Source organism: Gorilla gorilla, chromosome 19, assembly GCF_029281585.2.
Source record: "Gorilla gorilla gorilla isolate KB3781 chromosome 19, NHGRI_mGorGor1-v2.1_pri, whole genome shotgun sequence".
Taxonomy (NCBI): Eukaryota; Metazoa; Chordata; class Mammalia; order Primates; family Hominidae; genus Gorilla; species Gorilla gorilla.
In genome coordinates this window covers 66,430,751-66,456,459 of record NC_073243.2, presented here as the reverse complement: position 1 = coordinate 66,456,459, position 25,709 = coordinate 66,430,751, and the positions used below count along the sequence as shown (strand labels likewise).

Here is a 25,709-nt window from a genome sequence, read left to right as displayed (position 1 = left end):
CTACTCTTCATCAAACCTAAGCATAAAAATACAGGTATGCGGTTTTCCCTGTTTCTGTGGGTCTTCCTCTCCAAAGGCTCTTGTGCCACATAAAACTTTGTTTAAATAAATTTGTAATATTTTTCTCTTGTTAATATTTCTTTTGTTGTAGAGGTGTCAGCTATGAATCTTGCCATGGGTGAGGAAAAGATACTACTTTTCTCTTCCCTATGATGTCATGGAGCCTCTACCCTCATAATTCACTTAAACCTAATCACCCCTCAAGGGCCAAACCTCCAAAAACCATTGCTTTGAAGATTAGGACTTCAACATATGAATTTTGGAAAGACACAAACATTTAGTCCATAAAAATGTCAACTTTCTAACACTATTATTAAATAATTATAACCATAAATTTGTGCATGTAGACAGACAAATATTTGGCTTAGGGCCCACTTTTCTAAACGAATCAAACCATTTCAGAAAACCTTCCAGAATCAGCAATAGTTTTTTTATTCACCATAATACATCAGTTTAAAAAATATATATATCACTTAACTCTCCCACCCCTTTTATATTTCTGCAACTCACAAAGTCATATATGAGAGCTAAAAATTAAAATGATCTACCTCATGAAAATGAGAGTAAAATGATGGTTACTAGAGACTGAGAAGGGTAGTAGGGAGTGGGGGATTAGGTGAGGATGGTTAATGGGTGCAATGACATAGATAGAACGAATAAGATCTTGTATTTGCCTGCACAACAGGGTGACTACAGTCAATAATCATTTATTATTATTTAGTTATTAAAAATAACTAAAAGCTTTGAGTACAATTGGAATGTTCCTAACACAAAGATAAATGCATGAGGTGATGGATATTCCAATTACCCTGATATGATTATTACATATTCTATTCCTATATCAAAACTTCACATGTACCCCATAAACACATGCACCTACTATGTACCCATAAAATTTTAAAAATTAAAAAAATACTTATTGTTACCTTCTAGCTTATTTTACATTACTGAGGTGTTAATAGGAAAAAACGTGAATCAAGAAGCAGAATAGAGATGGATTACTGCATGTGGCTTAAGAGTAAGAGACACAAAAATCTCCTAAATCCATCTCCTTTGGTCTAGCATTCAAGGTCCCACACAATCAGGCTCCAGCCTCTTTTTCTACCTTTCTAACTTTCTCTATTTCAATCACCCTTCACAAAGCCTCCACTGTAGTCAATCTCCTAACTCCCCAACAACATTTAGACTTTCCTGCATCAGTGTTTCTCCTAAGGACTATTTTTGTTCACTACATTCTACATGTCTGGAAAACTGTCTTCTCTTTCTACATATTTCAATCATATCCATCCTTGAATATCCAGCTCGTATTTTTTCTTCTTCTTTGAAACTATTTTCTTAGACTTGCTATACAAATTCTCATTTGTAAAAAGCTTATTTGTTAGCCAATCTGTACAGCATCATCTGCTCTCAACTCACTTGTTTACTATCATATTAGGACTTCTCGCAGTGCCTAGAATGGGATAGAGGTTCAATAAAGAGTTTCCAAACATCTAAACTCCAAAATATCTTCAACTACTCTCTTGAAATTTTCTTTAAATTGCATATTTTTATTTTTCTATTATCTTCCTACCTAAACCTCTTTGAGAGAAAGAACTATGCCTATTGTATACTTTTCCTGATCTTGCTAAATTCATTGCTTAAAGTGCTCCATAAAAATTGATGTTTGCCTTTAAAAGAATAAAAACATTAAAGCAGTTGGGCACGGTGGCTCATGCCTGTAATCCCAGCACTTTGGGAGGCCGAGGAGGGCGGATCACGAGGTCAGGAAATCGAGACCATCCTGGCTAACATGGTGAAACCCCATCTCTACTAAAAATACAAAAAAAAAAAAAAAAAAATTAGCCAGGCTTGGTGGCGGGCACCTGTAGTCCCAGCTACTCAGGAGGCTGAGGCAGGAGAATGGCGTGAACCCGGGAGTTGGAGCTTGCCTTGGGCAGAGATCGCACCATTGCATTCCAGCCTGGGTGATAGAGCTAGACTCCGCCTCAAACAAACAAAAAACAAAAACAAAAACAAAAACAAAATAACAACAACAACAAAAATTAAAGCTGTGCCTAAGAATCGTGTCAACATATTAATTTCCTCTCTTTTAAAAACACACCATGAAATCAAGTCCTAATAATTTCTGCAGAAAATAAGAAGATTAAATTTATTTTTTGAGTCAGGTTACATATGGTTCAGAATCACAACACAGGAGAGAAAAAAATTCTTCATGATCAAATTTGCCAAAATGTTCCAAAATCTGGGGAAACAGTATTACTTTCACTAATAAGATGCCATGAAATGCAATATAAAATCACAAATATTATTAAATTATTTCATAAACTACATTTGGAGATTTTTAAAAATAACTTTAGCACTTTCCTATTATATATATTTTTGCTGTTTATTACTGACAATGTTGAAAATGTATCTAGAATACAGAGTTACAGTCTTAGTATTTTAGTTCTCCATTAATGGATAAGGTTAGATTAAATAAACGATGCGATAGAAAAATAACGTTTACTGCTGTTGTCTATCCTGGAAAGCATATTCATTTCTCTCATACTGTGTATATACATGCATATACATATACACATGTAGTTTATATATTACACATAGGAAATTATCCATATCATCACTAATTATAATAGATGTTTTCAATCAAGGGGTCATTTCCTATCAATCTCATTAACGGTCCATAGTTTGGGTGTTTGTCATTTGAATATAATTAAACCAGAGAAAATGGCATTGATGTTTTATTACAATTACCTATAATATAATGCCTGGCACACTGTAACTGACAAGGGATAAGTGGTGGTTTGTACTTTTTCTTGCCAAACTTTTAAACTAGTCCCTATTGCCGGGCATAATATAAAATCAACAGCATAAATTAACTGCAGTGGTATATGCCCACACTTAACAGCTTCTGCCTTCTTACCCTGTGCATCACTCAATTAAGTACTTAACACAGTTTATATGCACATAATTATAATTAACTCCATCTGTGTGGCATTTCACTTAATACCAAGAAATTCATTTATTTGATCATTTGATAAACTCAAAAATCATTCATTAAATCCTTTGACATTAATGACAAAAGTGCATAAAATAACTCTAGGATAATTTTTGTTAACATATTAGTAATCACATCAAGATGTCAAATAATACTTTCAAGTAGCACTGGGTCAGTTAGTGATTTTAGCTGAGAAGATGGCAGAAGAAATTTCATATGAGGATGGTAGTGATGGAAAGAGAGGGCAGGAGAAATAAAGATTTAGAGGAGAAAATAATCTAATTCCCAGTAAATTAGAACAAAGAAACAACTACTTTGTAAAGGACTAAGTAATGAAGTAGTTTGAGCCATTTGAGGAAGAGCTTTGAATTAATTCTATGCTACACATTTTAAAATGAATTAGAGATTTAGAAAAGAATCATTGGAATTCAAGGATAGAAATGTATTGTAATTTTATTCATTGATTAAGAGATTTTACCGACAGAAGAGTGTGATATGAAATCAAGTCAGGAGAGAAGGGAGGCTGGCAGATTAACTAGGGGATTTCATTTGTAACCTAAATATGAAATAATACTTGAAAAAGACAGATGCTTGGGAATGACAAAAGATAGAACACATAAAAAGCATATAACAAACTAGAATTTGATGTGAAAGCAAAAATGAGCTGATTAATGGTGTTGTTGTAATTCTGTGGGAATGAGAAAATAGGTACTAGGTATATATGTTTCTGAGCCAGGATAAACAAGATTCTTCTATGCCGCCTCTCCTCTCTTAAAGTAGGGTTTCATCTTTCTCTGTAGTTAATTCCATTTAACTGTTTGAATAGGCAAAAATTGTTGAAATCAAGTATGATGAATCTCATGCATGTGAGTCTTACATTGCAATATTTACATGTATGGTGAATACCTTTTTGTTCTGTCCATTTTAAGGCTCACTTATTTGGAAACCTCCAAACAAATGGATTATGGAGCTAATGTGAATGGTTAGTCATGGAAATCTCTCTCTTTTCTTCATGGGAGCAAGAACTTAAGCAAACAGGATATGTCCCTGATATGGTTTGGTTCTGTGTCTCCACCCAAATCTCACCTTGAATTGTAATAGTCCCCACATGTCATGGGAGGGACCCGGTGGAGGTAATTGAATCGTGGTTGTGAGTTTTACCTGTGCTGTTCTCATGATCGTGAATAAGTCTCATGAGATCTGACGGTTTTACAAAGGGGAGTTTCCCTGCACATACTTTCTCTTGCCTGCCGGCATGTAAGACATAACTTTGCTCTTTCTTCCCCTTCTGCCATGATTGTGAGGCCTCCTCAGCCGTGGGAACTGTGAGTTCGTTAAACCTCTTTCCTTTATAAATTACCCAGTCTCAGGTATGTGTTTATTAGCAACATGAGAACGAACTAATACAGTCCCTGAGAAGAATTCAGAAGCACTCAAGTCTGCTGTTCATATGAAATCTGAGAATGCGTGTTTATGTATTTAACTGTACTAAAAATAAAAAAAAAACCTTACATTTCTTCTCCAATTGCCTGCTAAACTGAAGGAAAAATAAAATTTTAAACTATAGTGTAGATAAAAGTAATTATGTAATCTGAATTTGTAATAAAATTTAGCAGTTTCTACATCACATGAAAGGTATACTGAACAGTCTTGCAATGTTTTATACTATATGGCTATAATTATTATAATAAATATACATATTCATTATATTATAATATGAATTTTAATTCATAATACATGCCTATAATATGACACACATATTTGAGTAGTCTTGCTGTGCTTCAAATGAGATAAGGTTAAATTCTTTTTGCATACCAGCATTTTCTATGAGTTGACTCCTACACAGCATGTTGACATTGGTCAGCTGTATTTTTCTTAAAATGTTTTCTTCTTAAGGTGCTTCTTACAAGCTGCTTGTTTCTAAGATACCAAGATACCAAGGGCTGAATACATCACAATTTTCTACCTTTAAATGTCAAAAGCAAAACAGAAAAAAAAATACGAAAGAACTAGTGGCTGTTCCCAGAATGTAGTACACTGGCTTATCTTGTTTATTTTTTATGACAAGTGGTACCAAATCCAGGTTTTAGTTTTTAGGTTTTAGTTCTATTGTTAGAGTTAACATTAAGTCTTATAACTGCTCTGCTAATAAAAAATCTTTGCCTCTTTCTAAAATATCTGAATATTTATGTTTTCTCCAAAATCTGTTCAATCTCTCTTCCTATAATATTCCTAGGTATCCTACAAATTAACTTGCAAAGCAGTCAGGTGTTTTGTTAGATGTGACCAAAATCTAGACTTTTGACAACATAATTTTTGGGGAAAAGTTATAATTACATTGATCAATTATTAGTGTTGGTAAAATGTAATATTCCTAAGATATAGATACATATATCAAATGTTTGGTTGCACTAAATTGCTTTTATTTGTTCTTGTGCCTGTTGACTATAGTTATTGATAACATTTTTACATTAAAACAAAGTATAAAATGTTTTTATGTCATGTAGCATAAGAGTATTACAAGAGAGTATTCAGGTCCTTGCTCAACTTGGCTCTGAAAACAGATCCTGCTTTGCTATGATTGTATGAAGATAGTTTTTTCATTATGCTCCATTTGCAAAATTTTAGAGCATTATCTGAAGGAGAACTTTATATCCTCAGCCTGTGAAATCTGTAGTATGGTGGAAAGAGGGTGTATTGTAGAGTTAGATGGTTCTTAAGTAAAATTCTTACTTGGTTTTTTACTTGCTGTTTTTCATTGTTCAAGCCACTTAATATCCATGAACCTGTATTCACTTCTATTCTTTATCTATGGATAAAACTCATAGAAACATTAAAAGAATTAAATAAGATAATGAATGCAAAGCACCTGGCATATGATAGATGCAACATTTATAAATACTTTGAAAAAAACAGAACTACTACTCCTAGTCTCACTATGAAACAATTGATATATTGTACAATTTGATTTTTAGAGATGATTTTGGTCAGTTTCAAATTTTCTTCTAGGAGTTCAGTTCTCCTGTTAATGTTAATGAGTTTATTTTATTTAGAATTTTGATGATCAATGTCAAGTTTCTCTTGGGTCCTTACTTTCCCTTCTTCTTTATCATGAACTTGCTTTTCAACTATCTTACTGCTAACTTGAAGAAATTTAGAATCATTCATTTAAAAAAAATTCATGTCACTCTAATTCACTGTGTACTCACAAATTTGTAAAAATGAATTACATTAGCAAATTTTGTATTTAAGTATTTAATAGCTAATTTATATACACATTTAATTTTTAACTTTGTTTTACTAGCAATAAAGGCAACTGCACATTTTTATATTAAACATTTAGTATGATTTGTACTGATTTAATATCTTTCATTTATTATTAAATTAATGCATTGTTAACACCCTGCAGCATTTGGAAACCAAATTTGGGCTGGAAATAATATAGCAAAAAGATAGAAAGGCTGGAATGAGTAACAGTCCACTGAAATGACAGAAAAAGCTGAAATAGCAAGGAAAGGATAGGAAAGATTAAAAAGCTAAATAAAATATTAATGTACTATATATATTATACACAATATAATGTTTCATATGTAATCGGAAAAGTGCATAAGGAAGTCAATAAAGCCTTGAGAGAAAAAATGGAAACAATATTCTGTACCCAACTGGAAAATACCTAGTACAAAATAATAGTAATGTTAGCCAGGAACTTGACAAATTATTTTGAATAAAGTATTCTAAGGGCTTTGAATGCATTGTCATTTAGCCCTCAAAATAACCTTTAGAGGTATGAATTATTATTATCTTTATAGGTGATGGAACTGATGCTCAAAGAAGTTAATGTGCACTCTGAGAATCACAGAATTTATAAGAAATGATGGCAATGACAATCTCAAGATTTTGTCTCAATAGCCACCTCTTCTAGTTACACATTATTGTAAAAGAAACCAGCCCAAAAGTTAGTGGATTAAAATAACAATCATTTACTTTTCCCAGGAATGTGAAATTTGGGCAGGGCTCAGCAAGAATGGCTCTTCTCTGATCTGTTCAGCTTTATATGGGGGCTTCTCAACCGGGGCTAGATAATACACTTCCAATATATATCCCTTACTCACATAGCTGACAAGTTAGTGCTGGCTGTGTATTAAAACCTCAGCTGGGGCTAATGGCTGGGGAGGGAGAGCTCATCTCTTTTGAGAGGGGTGAATGTGAGGACATGAGTTGCATGACAGATAAGAAAAAAAAGGTGCAATCAATTAATTGGTTTAATTTCCCAGTGGGCTGTAAACATTTTTGGAATTGAGAAAATAGAGGGAATAAACTGGAAAGCTATGAACTCATGGCCAGAAAGCAGAATGTTTGAGATTTTGGAAGGAATATTGAATTGGTAATGAAAGTGTCTGGGCAAAGAGCTTAAGAGTGAGTGGCTGTGGTAGGCTGGCAGATAGATCATCGAAGGAGGTGAAAGAGTCATCTATTTGGATATTGAAATCCAGAAGAAAAATAGCAGAAGTAGTAGTGGACACACTGACAGTGAGCCTGGAGATGAGACCTTCAAACAACATAGGAAAGTAATTTTCATGGGGCATAGGGGAGAAGTGGTGGGGATAGACTGTAATATGGAGTGGTAGTTAACAGTACAGTAATGATATCAAAGATGGATTTATTTTAAGAAAGGCAAGATAATGTTCCGTAAGCAGTAATATAAATAAGAATTGAGCCATTATAAGTACAAAGACTCTAGGCATAAAGAAATACAAACACAAAACAAAAATCTTCCAACATATTGTTTCTTATAGATCTCTGGATAATAAAATTAATATAAAAGAATAAAACTCCAACATTCATCAAATTATCTGTCTTACAATTAGGCAGATCCTAATTGCAGAAAGAATAGGTAACATTGACATGACTAAAAATGTGACTTAGCCACAGCAATTTGCTGAGTCGATCTCAAAAGTGGTGAGACCATGTTATAGTCGATGATTCTTAACTTTTATTTTATGGTTCAGGGGTTCATGTGTAGGTTTTTTATATAGGTAAACTGTGTGTCTTAGGGGTTTGGTGTACAGATTATTTTGTCATCCAGGTAATCAGCATAATAACAGATAGGTAGTTTTTTTTTTATTCTCTCCCTTCTCCCACCCTCCACCCTCAAGTCTGCCCCAGTGTTTGCTGTTCCCCTCTTTGTGTCCATGTGTTCTTATTGTTTAGTTCCCACTTATAAGCGAGAATATGTAGTATTATTCTTTCTCTTCCTACATTAGTTAACTTAGGATAATGCCTTGGGCTCCATCCATGTTGCTGCAAAGAACATGATATTGTTCTTTTTTATGGATGTGTAGTATCCCATGGTGTTTATATACCACATTTTAAAAAATTTACTCCATCATCGGGCGCCTGTAGTCCCAGCTACTCAGGAGGCTGAGGCAGGAGAATGGCGTGAACACGGGAGGCGGAGCTTGCAGTGAGCTGAGGTCGCACCACTGGACTCCAGCCTGGGCGACAGAGCGAGACTCTGCCTCAAAAAAAAGAAAAATTACTCCACTATTCATGGGCATTTAGGCTGATTCCATGTCTTTGCTATTGTGAATAGTGCTGCAATGAATATATGTGCCATGAGTCTTTATGATACAATGATTTATATTCCTTTGGGTATATACCCAATATTAGGATTCCTGGGTCAAATTATAATCTTGTTTTAAGTTCTTTGAGGAATTGCTACACTGCTTTCCACAATGGTTGAACTAAACTACGTTCCCAGCAGCAGTGTATAAGCATTCTCTTTTCTCTGTAACTTTACCAGTATCTGTTATTTTTTGGCTTTTTACTAGTAGCCATTCTGAATCGTGTGAAATGGCATCTCATTTGTGGTTTTGATTTGCATTTCTCTAATGATTAGTAATGTTGAATACTTTTTCATATGCACTTGTTGGCTGCATGTATGTCTTCTTTTGAAAAGTGTCTCTACATGTCCTTTGCCCTCTTTTTAATGGGGTTTTTTTTTGCTTGTAAATTTAATGTATTCATAGATTTTGGATATTAGACTTTGATGCATAGTTTGTAAATATTTTATCACATTCTCTATGCTGTCTGTTTACTCTGTTGATAGGTTCTTTTGCTGTGCAGAAACTCTTTAGCTTAATTAGGTTTCCTTTCTCAATTTTTGCTTTTGTTGCAATTGCTTTTGGCATCTTTATCATGAAATATTTGCTGGTTCCTATGTCCAGAATGGTATTTCCTAGGTTATCTTCCAGGGTCTTTACAGTTTTAGGTTCTATATTTAAGTCTTTAATCCATCATGAGTTGATTTTTGTGTATGGTATAGGGAACGGATCCAGTTTCAATCTTTTGCACATGGCTAACCAGTTATCCCCAAACCATTTATTGACTGGGGAGTCCTTTCTCCGTTGCTTGTTTTTGTCAACTTTGTCAAAGATAAGATGATAATAGGTGTGTAGCATTATTTCTGGGCTCTCTATTCTGCTCTATTGGTCTACGTACCTTTTTTTGTAGCACCACCATACTGTTTTGGTTACTGTAGGCTTGTAACACAGTTTGAGGTCGGATAACATGATGCCTCCAGCTTTGCTCTTTTTGCTTAGGATTGCCTTGGCGATTTAGATCTTTTTTTATTTCATATGAATTTTAAAATAGCTTTTTTCTAATTCTATGAGAATGTCATTGGTAGTTTCATACAAATAGCATTGAATCTGCAAATTGTTTTAGGCAGCATGACCATTTTAACGATATTGATTTTTTCTATCCATGAGCGTATAATGTTTTTCCATTTGTAGCTGTCATCTCTGATTTCTTTGAGCAGTGTCTGGAAGTTCTTATTGAAATTTTTCACCTCCCTAGTTTGCTGTATTCCTAAGTATTTTATTCGTTTTGTGACTACTTTGAATGGCATTGCTTTCCTGATTTGGCTCTCAGCTTGAATGTTGTTGGTGTATAGGAATGATATTAATTTTTGTACATTGATTTTGTATCCTGAAACTTTGCTGAAGTTGTTTATCAGATCAAGGAGCTTTTTGGTAGAGTCTATGGGGTTCTCTAGATATAGAATCATTTTCTCTGCAAAGGGATAGTTTGACTTCATCTCTTCCTATTTGGATGCTTTTTCTTTCCTTCTCTGGTCTGATTGCTCTAGTACTTCTAGTACTAGATTGCTCTAGGGCTAGATTGCTTCTAGTAATAGATTGCTCTAGGACTTCTAGTACTATGTTGAATATGAGTGGTGAGAGAGGGCATCCTTGTTTTGTGCCAGTTTTCATTGGGAATACTTTCAGCTTTTGCCCATTCAGTATGATGTTGGTTATAGGTTTGTCATAGATGGCTCCTACTATTTTGAAGTATTTCCTTCATGGCCTAGTGTGTTGAGGGCTTTTCATATGAAGAGATGTTGAATTTTATCAAAAGCCTTTTCTGCATATATTGAGATAATCATGTGGTTCTTGTTTTTAGTTCTATTTATGTGATGGTGTGTTAGTCTGTTCTCATGTTGCTAATAAAGACATATCTGAGACTGGGTAATTTATAAAGAAAAAGAGGTTTAATAGACTCGTGGTTTCACATGGCTAGGGAGGCAAATGAGGTGTTTGCCTCATGGTGGAAGGCAAACGAGGTGTTTGCCTCATGGTGGAAGGCAAACAAGGAGCAAAGTCACAATTTATGTCTTACATGGAGGCAGGCAAGAGAGTGTGTGCAGGGGAACTCCCCTTTATAAAACCATCATATCTCATGAGACTTACGCAGTATCATGAAAACAGCACATGGAAAGACCCCCATGACCGCAATTACCTCCCACCAGGTCCCTCCCATGACACATGGGAATTATGAGAGCTATAATTCAAGATGAAAGTTGAGTGGGGATATAGCCAAATCATATCAGATGGACACGTTTATTGATTTGAGTACGCTGAACCACCTTGCAACCCAGGAATAAAGCCTACTTTATCATGATGTATTTGCTTTTTGATGTGCTGCTGGATTCAGTTTGCTAGTATTTTGTTGAAAAATTTTTGTATCTCTGTTCATCAAAAATATTAGCCTGAAGTTTATGTTATTATTATTGTGTGGAGATTTTGATTTAAAGTCTGTTTCATCTGAAATTATAATAGCAATGTCTGCTTTTTTTCTGTTTGCTGTTTGCTTGGCAGATTTTTCTACATGCTTTTACTTTGAGTCTCTGGGTATCGCTGCACACGAGATGGGTCTCCTGAAGACAGTGTACCACTGGGTTTTGCTTCTTTATCCAACTTGGCACTCTGTGCCTTTTAATTTGGGCATTTAGCCTATTTACATTCAAAGTTAGTATTGATATATGCAGATACATTCCTGTCATCATATTCTTGTTTATAGGCACTAAAGCACAGCTGCTGATGTATTTTTCTCTTCCTTCTTCCTCTTCTGTCATTAGCCTGGCAAAATATGCAATTTTTATGTGTTTTGTTGAAGGTTCAAATGCCTGAGAAATGCACCATTTCAAACTAGATAATTTTATTTCCTGAGGAGAAGCAAAAGTGAAAAAAATGCCTTTCCTTTCTACGTTGTGCCAGCAAGACTTAGCACATGCCTAATGTATAGTAGGTGCTCAATCAATATCTGTTGAATGACAATTCAAATTGGCAAAATATCACATGGTGTGGGAGGATAGGATATAAAAATAGTTGGTTTATCCTTGAACTTAACTAATGTGATTTAAGGAGGAGATTAATCCATGCATGGTATATTAGTTAAGCAACTGGAGTGGTGTCCCAGTGTCAGAGAAATACTGAGGTTAATTCCTCACTCCCCCAAAGGTGTATTCAGCACAGGTGATTTAATAGCAGGTGATTTAATAGCTCAAAGATTGATTTTCACTTCTCCTCTAGGGAGAGTACAATAAAATGAATTTTAAGTTGCTTCTGAAGAATTTATAGACTTAATATCTGAGTCTTCTGATGCAACCTATTTTCTCTCTTTTACTGGGAAAGTGGTATAATATGCATTTTTATTAACTTGTACAAGATGATGGGTTCCTAATTATTGGTAATACCCTTGGAGACATACTCCTGGTCTGTCCTTTAGGACATCTGCACCAGCACTGTTTCAATCCAAAAGGTTTACACAGCTCTGAAATGGACATCCGCAGGCAGCCTTCTGAAGTGAAACAAAGACTATTTGCATGTTAGACAAAGCTTATTCAGTAGGAATCAAGATGGAAGGTGGAACTAAAGAACACTAAGATACATACTAGAATGTAGAAATTAAAGTAGATACAAGAACGTGGAGGAGGAACAGTTGACATTTTTTAGAATAAATTAAATGAGAGTTAAAATCATCACTATGCAAAGCTGCAGATTGAGAAGGCATTTGGCCAATGTCTGAACAATGACAAAGAGTATGGGTGATTTGAAAATTGCTAATTTTGTCAAATTTTGGCACATAGAGGATTATATTGGTAATAGCTAATATTTTGAGTGTTGACTATATGCCAGATATGCTAAGCATTTTATAGAGAGTTTTATAAGTCTTACAACAATGCAAGGAGTATGGCATCATTGGGTCTTTTAAAACTTTTAAAGAAAAAATAGAGATAATCAAAGTGAAGTTCTATTTTCATAACATATATATCTATATTATAAAAGAATTATAGTCCTGATCATCCAAAAGAGCCAACAGATATCTAAAGAATATTGTAGTCATAGATCATCTTTATTTCTTTTAAAAATGTCACTTGCTATATTGTCTTTATGTTAAGACTAATTGAAGAGGGCACAAAGTCAAAGCTAATTAACAACATCCAATATGTCAGTATAAGAATACTGTTATTTACATTTTTGTCAAAAAGAAAACATCTAACTAATTTAAGGTATATTTTACAGTACAGTTTTACAAAGCATATCATCAAATGACTAATTTATATATTTATCATCAAATCACTAATTTATATATTTAAAAAGTAAATTTATTTGTGCAGGAAAATCAAATAGTTCCCCAATTTATTGATACGATGACTGAAGCTTGCATGTTATCATGGTATTTTATTCTGCTGATATATCCCTTGCAGAACAGAATTAGTAAATAAAATGCATATTTCACTTTAAAATTTTTAAAAAGTTGATTATTTTTCTAACTTCCTCTGAAACATCAGTCATTCCAATATTCAATTAAATTTTTGGTTAAGATAGCCTGTAAAATCAATATGAAATACATTTTGCTTTTTGGTAACTAGGTTCTAGACAATTAGAAAACTATATCAATATGATAATATCACATTTTTTATTTTAGAAAAGGCTCAGGCAACTGTTAGACCTTATTAATGACAATGACTCAATGTAATGAAAACAAATCACAGAGATCTGCTAGATTTACAAGAATACACTTGCCATACATAACACTTTATGAGATGGGGTGTGGGTTTAATATTAATAAAGAGAAGAAGAAAAGATATTAAATGAGACTTTGATAAGCTGGAATCTACTAATCAAAATTCTCAATGACATTTTCTTCTAACGTTCTTTAAAGAAGAATCAATTCCCGCAAATATACCAAAAAAAGATACTAGAGATAAACTCACCAAAACACCACAAAATTAGTAATTATGACAGAACTATTCTCCTATAGAACATTTCAGGGGGAAAAAACCTACAACAAATGATACATGAACAAGTGTCCAAGAGTGTGCTTTTCACAGTGGGGTCTGTTCTATAGACCCCCACCAATAAAATTCCATTATTTCAGCATTTTATCTGGACTTCTTGAATTATTGAATTATTCCATGCATGCTGAAAAAAATAATTGAAGCTTCAGTTTTCTCTATATTTACAAACATTTAACTGACATACATATAAATACATGACTATAAGAATGTATAGACAGCACTTGTGTGCAATCTGCTGTATGGCTTCTGTGAATGTCACTGGAGAAGACTCCTTATGGCACAGATTTATTCATTCCCACAGTTTTTATTTCATTTTGGCAGAAGATTACTCAGAGTTTTAGGGTTTGTCCAATCAGCTTTTAACTAAGCCCAGCATACAATGCCAATAATGAATTCCCTAACTAAACCCAACTAACTATATGAAATGCTCCAGATGTTCTTAGCTCAAACATCTGTTGCTTAAGGCAGGGGGGAGGTTCTGCATTGTACCATACCTGTGTTACTTGCTACATTTACATACTTCATATGGGAGGCTAATTCAATCCACTGAATTTTAATATAGGTCACTGTACAGAGGTCACCAATTATGATAGAATAATAAAATAGTGATAATTTAATGATAAACAAGTAAAAAGAAGTAATTATGAACTAAGAAGAACTCCAAAAGAAAATCACTTTACTCAATCTCAATTTGCTATGGCAAGTAGTATATATATTTATTTTATTAAATGTTTTCTACTGAATAATTACAATATTATAAATACAATAATCATACCATGGTCCCAGTAACACTGACAAGGCCTTTGAAGGACTTGGAGAGATAAAGTCTGGGCTCCAGGACCACACCCCTACTTTGGGCCAGATCATCTAGGCTTCTATTCACATAGTCAGTTATTTATTTGACATATTGTTCTGCACTTTTTGTTGGAATAAAGAATTCCAAGGCTAACTACATATAGCCTAGCTCCCTCATTTTACAGATGAGCAAAAAGAGACCAGAGAAAATAAGTCCGATTAACCAGATTAAATAATACAGTAAATGAAAACTTGGATTAAAATCTAGTTTTCCTAATTATCTAGTACTCTATGCTCTGCACAATACTCCCTCCTTTATGTCAAAACATCACTACTATAAACCCATGTGTATATGGCAAATCCAAATTGGTGGCAAGTCAGTATCAGATTAGTTTCAAAAGAAATGCATGCAGTTTTATTGTTCAGTTAGCTAGCAGTTGGGAATTACATCAGCAAACATATGCTTAAATGTACACAATAGGGTACTAATTTAATACATATAATAATTTTAGAAAGAATGAATGAATCGGGTATGATCAAGCCACATAAGAGAATCAGTTCCATTGTATCATAGCCATCAACATAAATAAATGTAAATTTCTTGTCAATGTGATTATAAAACACAAACTCTGAAAATGTTTTTAGTTAATATATTTCAATTTCTTCTTTACAAACCAAGGCTTTTACATTTTCTCAGTAATATTTTCTTTATAGATAATGAAAGGCAAATTTCATTCTGGTTCTTGCCAAATAACCGCTAATTATAAATGTATAGTATTTGAATAAAGTGATTTTATTATTTCCAAGAATACCTTTTTCTAGTCTCATCCATTCACATTCATGGTATGCACACAACAAATTTGTCACATTATGCTGTTAGCTGAGGTCACAACTTTAAACTCTGAGAGTACTAAGGTGAATAAACATTTTCATAAAGAGTGTGACATTTGAGTCACTGGAGTCAGTGAAGAAGAGAAATGGCTTGGAAGTTTCCTTGGTTATGCTGACAAAAAATACAAGATACAATGCCAGGTGCAACAATTATCTATTGCTGTATAACAAGTTACCCTGAAACTTAGCAGTTTAAAAGAATACTTTATTATTTCTTACAGTTTCTGATAATCAGGAATCAAGGAGATTAGCTTGGTCCTTCTGGCCCAGGATCTCTTCTGACAGAGTCAGTACAGAAGTCAGATAGGAATGCTTCATCTGAAGGGCTGGAGGATCCACTTTCAGCTTTTCACGTGTGTATTGGCAGGAGGCTTCAGTGGCTCTGCATTGGGCAGCTCATACATAACAGCAGGCCCCTCCCAAAACAAGTAATCCAAGAGAGAACCCAAGATAGAAGGTGACCTAATCTCATAAGTGACATATCATAACTTCTAACATATTTTATTGGTAACACAGGCCAACCTTGGCACTATGTAAGAGGGAACTTATTAGGGTTAGAATACTACAAAGTAGTACCATTGGGAGATGTCTACCACACCAAATGAAAAAGCAACATGTTAACACATCCAATTTTGATCATCTACAAGACATGCCAAGCTGGAGTTAAACTGATAGAAGATTGAAAGTAGAGTCCCATGTGTTGATACAGAATGGCTAAGCTGTTAAAGAGCTCTTGAGGTATGGAATTAAAAACACATATGACACTTTGGGAGGCCGAGGAGGGCGGATCACGAGGTCAGGAGATTGAGACCATCCTGGCTAACACGGTGAAACCCCGTCTCTACTAAAAATATAAAAAATTAGCGGGCGTGGTGTCAGGTGCCTGTAGTCCCAGCTACTCCGGGGGGCTGAGGTAGGAGAATGGCGTGAACCTGGGAGGTGGAGCTTGCAGTGAGCCGAATCGCGCTACTGCACTCCAGCCTGGGCCACAGAGCGAGACTCCGTCTCAAAACAAAACAAAACAAAAAAAAAAAAGAAAAACAAACAACAACAACAACAACAAAAAAACCCTGAGTTAAATTGCAGCTCTACTATTTACAGTGAGTGATATTAACTACTCAGAACTCCAGTTTCTTTATCATAAAATTGGAATCAGTTATGTATACTTTGGAGTTAGTAAAAATTAAATGAGATGATGTACACGTCAGGTTTCTTAACATATAGTAAGCACAATTATTAAAGTAAAGGAACAAGTAGAAAAAGGAATATACTCTTTAATTTGGTCTACAATAGTGACTAATATGTTTCTACTAGCCCTAGCTATAGAAAGAGTATGGATTTAAATTATGTCTCTTTTCATAACAACCCCTGTGACTATAATTATGGACAGCTATAAATTGCCTAATAAGATAGGAATACCCTTAGACTCAACAAATCTTTCTTTTGTCAAAAGAAAATTTGTAACTCTTATAGAACTCAAAAATATATTCCAAGGGATTATCTGTATGCATTCTCACTCGTGATTATATTTTTAATAAGTACTACTTCAATTTAATAATATGATTATCTTGTTTATTTTCAAGTACCAATAGCCCATTAAAATTTCACTGGAAGGTCACTAAGAAATATTTTCCTTATGAATTTTAGTGTAAGTTTCTCTCTTTCAGAGAAGTGATAAGTAAGCTTAATATAATGGCTCCCAAAATCTCTCTCAAATACAATTCCATATACATATTAGAGTGGCTATAGAGCACATATGATGAAAACAAATTTCACATTAAAAAAATAATATTATTGGGGATATGTAATGGGCCAAATGATACCTTAACCTTCAAATTAAATGTATAGAGTGATTTAATATTTTCTAGTAAGTTTTTATCTTTTAGCAAAAGAGAAAAATGAAGTGTAATGAATGATGGGTTAAAACGGCAAAAACTGTAAATTAATGTTATTTTTGAGAAAAATTGTCAAATTCAAATCTCCCTTTTTATTTAAACAGGGTTCTGTTTTATTTCCATGAAGTTATACCAACTGCGCTGTATCATGATGTAAGTAGAGTGATACAGTGCAAATGGTTCAGAGACACTGAAGATTCCCTCCAGAATTAAGAAACGGTGGCCAGCTAACCAACAGGATATTATTTTTATAATTGTAGTAGCAGCATTTTAAAATAGCTAGCTAATGATTTTATGTGATGTAAATGCTAGTTCACAGACTAAGACAAACTTCTTGGAACAGACGATATTGAAGGAGACTGGCAGGGAGGTACAAAGAAACATAAAACACTAACGTTTGATAAAATATTATATAGAATAGTACATAATATACATTATATTAGTCATATTGTATGTAATTATAAAAATATAACAAAAATATATTATTAAATATCATATATAATATATAATGATAATATATAATGTATTACATAGTATCATATAATGTAATGTACTATTATTATATAATATATATAGATAAAGGATCAACCTCAATTTGGAGTAAAAGTTGAGAATTTTTTCAAATAATAAAGATAGAAACTTAGATCAAAAAGTTCAAGCATCACTAAAGGTCCAAGACTGTCAGAAACCAAACATTTGTTTTAGTTTATCTTCACTGATTACTATACTTGAGGAAATCAAGTTTACCTTCAATTATTCCTTATCTAGGAACAAATTCAATTAGAATGTAGAACTCCCAGGGTAAGATAATAATGCCTACAACACTGCCTGGCAAAGAACAGTCAATAAATATTTGTTGACTGACTGCCAGAATGAAAGAGTGAATAATTTCCCCCCAGAATAACACTATGTCTGCTTAATACTTATATTTAAATTATATTCATAGCTGCTTCTTCCTTCATAATCAAGAAACTCATGCCCCTCTTGTGACTACCCACTAATACTCAGAAATATGACACACATTTTCAAATAAGTCTGATATACTTAGGTAGGCCACTGTGTTCTTGCTCTCCCCCAGGGTGAAGGGAGCTGCTGTTTTCCTTGCTAACCTTGACTAGTTCAGATCAAACTCCCTGTGCTGCTGTGTGTTGCTCTGTTTTGTCTACCTCAAGCATTTATTGCTCACTGCCAACCGCTGTGTTGTTCTGCGCAAACCACTTACTTGTTGTGTACTGACTTAGACATTTGCTCACAGGCACTTTAGTTCCTGGTGCTGTAGCTTATTCTGTAAAATAGCAAAATAGCACTCTCTTCTGTCTTCAACCCTGGTAGAAACTATCACAGCATAGGAAACTCGGCCTCATTTAGCTTTTCACTTTACCAAGAACAGAACCCCAAATCTTTCTACGGTTTACAAGACCCATTGGGATTTGGCTGGCTCCTAGACATCTTCTAACATTATTTTTGTTCTTCTCTCTCACTCCACTCCAGCCACACCAGCCAATATTGCACTTGCTGTTTCTTCCTTCTGGATTATTCTTTTTCCAGATATTAGCATAACTTCTTCCTTCATTTCCTTGAGTTTTCTGATTAAATGTCATCTTTTTGGGGATGGCATATAGGAACTATTCTATTTTTGAAAGATCTGCTTGACACAGGTTACAGTATTCTGTTTCCTTGCTTTAAATTTTGTAACATAGTTTGTGCTGCTTGACATATTTTATAGCTGTTTAATTTGTTTATGTTCTATTTTTGTCTGGGAAAAACAGACAACTATGAGGAAAAGACTTTGTTTTATTATCAATATATTTGCCATTAGATCAAAATATATAAGAATAGCTACTCGAGACAGAAAACATGAAAGGAAGAAAGGAAGGAGGGAGGGAAGGAAGGAAGGAGTGAGAGAAGGAAGGAAAGAAGGAAGGAAGGAAGGGAGGGAGGGAGAGAGGGAAGATATATAAATAGATTGATACTATTTAATACATCCTAATCTCAAGAAAACAAGTGGAAGCAAATTGATCCTGTGGTATGGGAAGGGGTGTTATACCTTGCACATGCAATACTCTACCAAATCTTTTTCAGTCCAGCCTGGACACCATATACTTAAAACTGAACAACAACTCTTTTGTAATACAATTAATATGCTTGAAATATTTTTATTTTATCATTGACATGTGGATTAAGAAATTAAAATAATTAAGAAAAATCTTCTTTAAATGAAATATTTGGAATAGAAAGCTAGAATCTCAGGTTCCCCGAGTCTGGTAACTGTTTACTATGGCTATGGATGCAGTAAAGCTCTAGCTCTTGATTTATTAATTAATGGAGTGCTCAATATATGTTTCTCAACAATAGGTAACATGAGAATTGAAGAAGACAGGAGACATTAACTTTAAGAAAACCCTTAATGCTCAACAAATTCTGCAAGGTTAATGTATGCTGTTTTACAGGAATATCACGACTAAAATATTTTAATATTATTTTTTCCCTTGCAACAATAAAGAATTCTCATGCAAAGTCTTTATTTAACTTGTCTGTTGTTTGTCTGTTGTGTCCTTTTAACTTTATTTATGTATTTTATCTAGGCTTGATCTGTCAGACATAAGCTGTTTGATAATTTATCATATTACTATTGAAGCAAGTTGTCAAACCAGTTAAATTCATGTGAAAAGGAATTCAAATTAGGGCAACAAATCTTCAAAGTCCAGCTGAAATGCTAAAGTAGACAAATTCCTTTTCTTCTGTTTTCCCAAGATGCTTTTTACATTCACTGATTTTTTTTCCCTTTTGTAAATGGAGGAGAAAGGAAGAATTCTGTTAAGGCAGGAGTCTGAGACAAGATACCAACATATCTAGAGGCAAAGCCAGCATTTCTGTTCTCAACCATACGAACATATGAAATTATGTTTGATTAATTTCAGGAGGTGGAAACTGAGGGCCTGCTGGCTCTAAATCAGGCTTGCTGAAGCTTTTTCCTTTGGAACACATTGTTTTTTAAAAGCAATAATTATATAAAATGATATATAAGTATATATATATTAAATAATATAAAACGTGCATATGCATATCTATTTGTACATATAGATGCATCTATAGGTATGTGTATATATATGTAAGGTAGTTACCATATATAAAATATAATGGCATTTACAATAAAAAACATCTGGATATTCAGCTGTTCTTGATGACTCTAGGTATTATTAGGCATACATTTCCACATGATAATCATTAGACAAAACTGAGAAGTAGGCACATTCCTTGGACAGAGTATGCTTTACCAATTCACCAAAGTCATGGCCTGCCTTTTATCTTACATTTGCTCTAATTCATACATCTATATTATGAGAATGGCTTCTGTAGGCATGTCAGTTTGCTATCAATTTTTAATCAGTTTGATTAGGCTAGAGAATATTTGGGTAACAGCTTTTGGTTGAATTGGTAGTTTTCTTCAAGAGCTAGTTTAACTTGATAGCCTCAATTTGTCATGTACCTAATTTTTCTATATCCAATACAATTTATATATTAAATAGCATTTTTAGAGAATTAAGTTTTCTTGTTATGCTTGACACATAGTTACAGGGGAATTTTGCCTTCGAAAGTTGGTGTAAGATTTTTCTTTCCCATCATGTTAAATGAAACATGATAAACCATATTAAATTGTTTTTTGATAACCAGGAGTTTTTAGATAACCATAATATATTCAATTGTAGTATGCTACGAAGAGGCATATACAGGGCACTGGATTGGACTGAACCTGCATTAATTCCATAGCCAAGAATTATTTTGGCTAACATAAATTTTAGAATAACTATCAGGTAATTTCTCCATTTTTCTTGCTATTTGAACTTTTGTACATCAAATTTTAGGAAAGTAAATTAAAAAATACATTATCTAAAGGTTTTGATTAGTTCTATTTTAATGACATGGAAGGTGAGTCACAGGTGTTTGGTTGGTTGTTTATTTCATACAGATTTAACTCTCCTCTCCAACAGGTTTTCCTAAGTCCCCTAAGTAAATGTAATTTTACAATTAAAAGATTTATAGAAAAAAGATGCGTTAACTCATCCATTATCTCTATATAGATAAGCATTTTTAGGAAAGTGTAGGCTCAATTTTCCATAAGTTTTCTGCAATGAGAATAATCAGCAATGAAATAAACTAGCAAATGCAACACATTTATGTTAGGGCTGACATTACTTTTGGTGAATTGTGAAATATGCAACTTCTGACTTTCTTCCCTCAAGTTAAACCATAATTTAATATTTTTCTCTAATTGTGTTCCAAATAGAAACTGACAAATAGTTAATTTAATCTAGAAGGCTATTTTGTTATAATTTTAAAGATTTTTCTTATTACTGGTAATAAAGACAAATAGAATCAATATTTATAAAACAAAACATCTATGGTTTATGAAAGAAAAGCCACACATTTCTAAGTTTTTCAGTCAAGGATTTCATCATCCTGATCTGCCATAATGAGTAATACAAAGTTATGAACCCAAAGCAGCTACACATAAGAAATGTACTACACAGAGAAATGTGTTGCAAAGCAATGAGCTTTTGTTTTCTATTTGCATAATTTAAAGGATTAACTGTAAAAATAATAAAATCTCTTGTTCAATTCATCATAATTTCATCCTTTCTGCTACACTCTTGGCAGGTTTTTATAATATGAAGGTGTACTTTACTGCTTTCTTAATATATAAATGCTCTGTCAAATAATCAAGTGAGTTCAGTAAGAGGCTATTAAAACAAAGTTAATTACTAATCTGTCACAGTCTTTATTTAAATGAATTTATAAATGAATTTAAATTAGTTTTGAAAGCATCATTTCAGAATATAAGCAGACAGCCAGTGAGTATTTACATTTCAAAGATGTATCTACTAGTTAGAAAATAATTGCCTGAGGAATCAAAATATCTTAGTATTTGGCACCAAAATTGAACTATTTTTAATAACAATATTATTGTTTAGAATTTTTATCTAGTTAAAATGAGCAGTATTTCAATTATGTCGTATATTGAAGTTATAGTCACAAAAACCCTTAGTATGTTTTACATCTTTGGCTGAGCCTTGTCTGATTCTGGTACTTGTCCTTATCCTTTTTTTTTTTGAATCTCTTATGGGATCTTATGTTTGTCATATGAAATCCATTCTCTTAGGCTCAGTTCATCTTCTTATATAACAAGACATTCTTAAATATGAATCTATAACCCAGCATACTAGCCACTTCTTTTTTGCTTTTTGTTGGCTGCATCTTTGGTGACTTCAACCAGGTTATTATTTTTACTTTATTCTCTTCTTTTTTTCTTTTTCTTTCTTTTTTTATTATTATTATTATACTTTAAGTTTTAGGGTACATGTGCACAATGTGCAGGTTAGCTACATGTGCCATGCTGGTTGGTGTGCTGCACCCATTAGAGGAGGAGCCAAGATAGCCGAATAGGAACAGCTCCAGTCTACAGCTCCCAGCCTGAGCAATGCAGAAGATGGATAATTTCTGCATTTCCATCTGAGGTACCAGGTTCATCTCACTAGGGAGTGCCAGACAGTGGGCGCAGGACAGTGGGTGCAGCGCACCATGCATGAGCCGAAGCAGGGCGAGGCATTGCCTCACTCGGGAAGTGCAAGGGGTCAGGGAGTTCCCTTTCCTAGTCAAAGAAAGGGGTGACAGATGGCACCTGGAAAATTGGGTCACTCCCACCCGAATACTGCGCTTTTCCGACAGGCTTAGAAAACGGCGCACCAGGAGATTATATACCGCACATGGCTCAGAGGGTCCTACGCCCAGGTAGTCTCACTGATTGCTAGCACAGCAGTATGAGATCAAACTGCAAGGCAGCAGTGAGGCTGGGGGAGGGGCATCTGCCATTGCCCAGGCTTGCTTAGATCAACAAAGCAGCCCTCAAGCTCGAACTGGGTGGAGCCCACCACAGCTCAAGGAGGCCTGCCTGCCTCTGTAGGCTCCACCTCTGGGGGCAGGGCACAGACAAACAAAAAGACAGCAGTAACCTCTGCAGACCTAAATGTCCCTGTCTGACAGTTTTGAAGAGAGCAGTGGTTCTCCCAGCATGCAGCTGGAGATCTGAGAATGGGCAGACTGCCTCCTCAAGTGGGTCCCTGACCCCTGACACCCAAGCAGCCTAACTGGGAGGCACCCCCCAGTAGGGGCAGACTGACACCTCACACGGCCAGGTACTGCTCTGAGACAAAACTTCCAGAGGAAGGATCAGACAGCAGCATTCACGGTTCACGAAAATCCACTGTTCTGCAGATACCGTTGCTGATGCCCAGGCAAACAGGGTCTGGAGTGGCCCTCTAGCAAACTCCAACAGACCTGCAGCTGAGGGTCCTGTCTGTTAGAAGGAAAACTAACAAACACAAAGGACATCCACACCAAAAACCCATCTGCACATCACCATCATCAAAGAACAAAAGTAGATAAAACCACAAAGATGGGGAAAAAACAGAGCAGAAAAACTGGAAACTCTAAAAAGCAGAGCACCTCTCCTCCTCCAAAGGAACGCAGTTCCTCACCAGCAACAGAACAAAGCTGGACAGAGAATGACTTTGACGAGTTGAGAGAAGAAGGCTTCAGATGATCAAACTACTCCGAGCTACAGGAGGAAATTCAAACCAAAGGCAAAGAAGTTGAAAACTTTGAAAAAAATTGAGACGAATGTATAACTAGAATAACCAATACAGAGAAGTGCTTAAAGGAGCTGATGGAGCTGAAACCCAAGGCTCGAGAACTATGTGAAGAATGCAGAAGCCTCAGGAGCCGATGCGATCAACTGGAAGAAAGGGTATCAGTGATGGAAGATCAAATGAATGAAATGAAGCAAGAAGGGAAGTTTAGACATGAAGAATAAAAAGAAACGAACAAAGCCTCCAAGAAATATGGGACTATGTGAAAAGACCAAATCTACATCTGATTGGTGTACCTGAAAGTGATGGGGAGAATGGAACCAAGTTGGAAAACACTCTGCAGGATATTATCCAGGAGAACTTCCCCAATCTAGCAAGGCAGGCAAACATTCAGATTCAGGAAATACAGAGAACGCCACAAAGATACTCCTCGAGAAGAGCAACTCTAAGACACATAATTGTCAGATTCACCAAAGTTGAAATGAAGGAAAAAATGTTCAGGGCAGCCAGAGAGAAAGGTCTGGTTACCCTCAAAGGGAAGCCCATCAGACTAACAGCGGATCTCTCGGCAGAAACTCTACAAGTCAGAAGAGAGTGGGGGCCAATATTCAACATTCTTAAAGAAAAAAATTTTCAACCCAGAATTTCATATCCAGCCAAACTAAGCTTCATAAGTGAAGGAGAAATAAAATCCTTTACAGACAAGCAAATGCTGAGAGATTTTGTCACCACCAGGCCTGCCCTAAAAGAGCTCCTGAAGGAAGCACTAAACATGGAAAGGAACAACTGGTACCAGCCGCTGCAAAATCATTCCAAAATGTAAAGACCATCGAGACTAGGAAGAAACTGCATCAACTAACGAGCAAAACAACCAGCTAACACCATAATGACAGGATCAAATTCACACATAACAATATTAACTTTAAATGTAAATGGACTTAATGCTCCAATTAAAAGACAGACTGGCGAACTGGATAAAGAGTCAAGACCCATCAGTGTGCTGTATTCAGGAAACCCATCTCACGTGCAGAGACACACATAGGCTCAAAATAAAAGGATGGAGGAAGATCTACCAAGCAAATGGAAAACAAAAAAAAGGCAGGGGTTGCAATCCTAGTCTCTTTTTTTTCTTTTTGAGACCAGGTGCGGCTCTGTCACTTAGGGTGAAATGATGCAGTGGTGTGATCTTGGCTCACTGTAACCACAGCCTCTCCAGCTCCAGTTATCCTCCTACTTAAGCCTCTTGAGTAGCTGAGACTACAGGCATGTGCCACCACATTCTCTAGCTATTCAAAGTTTTTATAGAGACAAGGTCTTACTATATTGCCCAGCCTGGTCTCAAACTCCTGAGCTCAAGTGATCCTCCTGTCTTGGCCTATCAAAGTGCTGGGATTACAGGCATGAGCCACTCACCCGGCCCAGGTTATTATTAATATGTTGAAAATAACTCTGATCTGAAGACAGGATCCTAAAGATGTCCTCTTACTTATCTTCATCTTTGTTGATCTCAATTTATCAATCTGCACTTTAGGATCTGGGGAGAGAAAACATTCGCTCAACCTGTTATTAACTTAACTCAGTTCTATAGTGTGTTAGTCCAAATATTTCATATCAGAAAGCACCTTGTAGAAACATTTGTATAAGTACATATGCTAGTCCTAAGGTTCACCTCAAAAAGGGGGAGGTGTTTGGTATATGTCCTTAGCAAGGTTTGCAACAAGATTTTTCCCCTCAAAATATCATATGTATATATTTTATGATATATATATATAAAAGAGAGA

At 34.9% G+C, this 25,709-nt stretch overlaps 1 protein-coding gene across 1 annotated transcript in view; it reads right to left on the bottom strand.

Moving 5' to 3' along the window:
- HCN1 (hyperpolarization activated cyclic nucleotide gated potassium channel 1) overlaps positions 1–25,709 on the bottom strand; it is a 432,634-nt gene that overhangs the window by 162,893 nt on the left and 244,032 nt on the right. The gene's annotated exons all lie outside the window — the stretch shown is intronic.